This window comes from Neomonachus schauinslandi, chromosome 2, assembly GCF_002201575.2.
Source record: "Neomonachus schauinslandi chromosome 2, ASM220157v2, whole genome shotgun sequence".
In the NCBI taxonomy this organism is placed as follows: domain Eukaryota; kingdom Metazoa; phylum Chordata; class Mammalia; order Carnivora; family Phocidae; genus Neomonachus; species Neomonachus schauinslandi.
This window is the reverse complement of record NC_058404.1, coordinates 144,489,772-144,492,794: the sequence shown is the minus strand read 5'-3', so window position 1 is coordinate 144,492,794 and position 3,023 is coordinate 144,489,772.

Sequence of the window (3,023 nt, the reverse complement as noted above, 5' to 3'; positions counted from 1 at the left end):
CTGTGCCACATACTAGAACCAGTTGTGTTTGTAGTGAGGTGGGGAGGATTTTCTGTCCTTGGCCACCCTTGGGTGGTTTAACATCAAGCCATGTTTGGGGCTGGTTCTTCTCTGACTAGTGCCTCCTCTAGCTTTCCCTGATTATGGTAACTATGTACTCAAATGTTCCAGCAGTTAAACCTTTATCTGGTTCATTCTCCTGAGACCCTGATTTGTGTCCTTCTTTCATATCCATCTGGAGTCTTTCTTTGCACTCCTGACCCCAGTTTGATGAGTTTTGATGCGGACAACAGATCCATGTAACCACCACCCAAAACCAGATGTGAAATGTTTTTATCACCCTAGAAAGTTCCTTAGTCCCCTTTCCAATCAATTCATCCCTTCCCCTGCTCCTAGAGCATCTACTTTCTGAATTATGACACTATAGATTAATTTTGCTTGTTCTTGAACCTCACATAATTTAAACCTTATAGTATTTAAACTTTTGTGTCTGGCTGCTTTCACGTGAAATGCTTTTGAGGTTCAGCCATGATATTGTATGTATCCTTCCACCATACAAATACACCACAGATTGTTTATCTTTTCTTCTGTTGATGGACGTTAGTCTGTTTCCAGTGTAGGACAATCACAAAGATGGCTGTAACAGTCAGTAAATACAGAGCAGTGGAATTGCTGGGGCATAAGTTACATGCGTGTTTGCCTTTATTAGAAAGTGCCCAACTATTCTCCGTGGTAGCTGCACCATTTTACAACCTGCCCCCACAGCAATATAGGAGAGATCTAGTTGGTCTACATCATTGCCAACACATTGTGTTGTCAGTGTTTTCAATTTTAGCCATTCTCATGAGCATGAAATGGTATCTCATTGTGGTTTGTGGTTTTAATTTTCATTTCTTTGACAACTAATGGTATTGAGTACCTTTTCATTCATGTATTCCTCATTCATATATTCTTTGTGCAATGCCTTTTCAATAGTCATTATTTTGTTTAGTTGCTCATTTTTGTATTGCTGGTTTGATTGAAATTTTTTGTGTATTCTAGATACAAATTCTTTGTCAGATATATGTATCATAAATATATGTATATATATATTTTTTAAAGATTTTATTTATTTATTTGACAGAGAGAGACACAGCGAGAGAGGGAACATAAGCAGGGGGAGTGGGAGAGGGAGAAGCAGGCTTCCCGCGGAGCAGGGAGCCCGATGCGGGGCTCGATCCCAGGACCCTGGGACTATGACCTGAGCTGAAAGCAGACGCTTAATGACTGAGCCACCCAGGTGCCCCTATCATAAATATATTTTTCTAGTCTTTGGCTTATCCATTTTCTTAGTGGTGACTTTTGAGACTTAGAAATTTTGAACAGGTCTAAAGCATTATTTTTTTTTCTTTTATGATTTAGTGTTTTTGTGTTCTATCCAAAAAATCTTTACCTATGCCAAGGTCTTAAAGATATTTTCACATGTTTTCTTTTAGAACAGCACGATCTAAATAGAACTTTCTTGGATGATTGAACTTTCTGCCATAGCTGCCCTATTCAATACAGTAGTCTCTAGGCATATCTAGCTCATAAGCACTTTAAATGTGCCTAGATGGTTACCAGGGGAAAGGGAAGTGAGAGGATGGGCAAAATGGGTGAAGGGGAGTGGGAGATCCAGGCTTCCAGTTATGGAATGAATAAGTCATGGGAATAAGATACGGCATAGGAAATATAGTCAATGGGATTGTAATAGCATTGTATGGGGATGGATGGTAGCTACACTTGTGGTGAACACAGGCATAACATGCAGACTTGTCAAATCACTATGTTGTAACCTGAAATTAATGAACATTTTGTGTCAACTCTGCTTCAGTTAAAAAAAAAGAGAGAGAGAGGGACAAAAAAATTGCCTAGTATGATTGAGGAACTGATTTTTGGATTTTTTAAAAATTTAAATAGACATATATTAGTGACTACTAAATAGAGCAATTCAAAAAGTTTTCAGGTTCTGCATTTTATATTTAGATCTAGAATGAATCTAGACTTAATCTTCATGTGTGAAGTAAGAAAGAATCCTAGTTCATTTTTATTTCCATATGGATATCTAGTTATTACAGCAAGACTTGTCAAAAAGACTTTTCTTGCCCCCTTGGATTGATTTGGCACCTTGGTGGAAAAATCAATTGACTGTATAAGTGTGGATAAAAAAAATTCCTAATAATCTGTATAAATATTTTTTTTAGCACTGTTATGCTCTAGGCAGTGTTCTAAGCCCTAGGAAAACAAGGAGTCCTTTATTAAGTATCAATCAAGATGCTATTACCCCATTCTCATTAAGATCTCAGTGCAATCAGGAATGACAGTCATAGGAATCTGCAATATGGTGGTACATGGTAGGTGAAATACAGGGGGCTTGAGATACATGTGGAAGGTTCATGCAACCTGGATTTGGGGGGCAAAGTCATGGGAGGTTACCTTAGAGGAATTAGTGTCTAATTGAAGGCTGAAAAAAATGTATCATCAAATAAGAAAATATATATTAGGTAAAAGAAGAAGAAGAAAGCATCTAAGAAAAAAAGTAATGTTTGAGTGCTTACAAGTAGTCTTTGCTTTATTTTAGTTAACTTTCACGATAATCTATTGAGGAACACTAACACCACCATTCTGGAGACAAGTAAATTGAGGCAGTCAAAGATTAAATAACTTACCAAGTTATATATGTAGTAAGTAAAAATACCAAGATTCTAAAACAGACTGCTACCCAGAAGCCAGACTCTTAAACTGTACTCAATAATGCTCATATTATTTGATACTTATTCTTTTATTCTGTATTATTTTATTTTATTTTTTAAAACCATGCTGTTTATTAGAGCTCCAGACCTTATTCATCTTATTTTTTTTAAAGATTTTATTTATTTATTTGACAGAGAGAGAGAGGGAACACAAGCAGGGGGAGTGGGAGAGGGAGAAGCAGGCTTCCCGCGGAGCATGGAGCCCGATGCAGGGCTTGATCCCAGGACCCTGGGACCATGACCTGAGCCAAA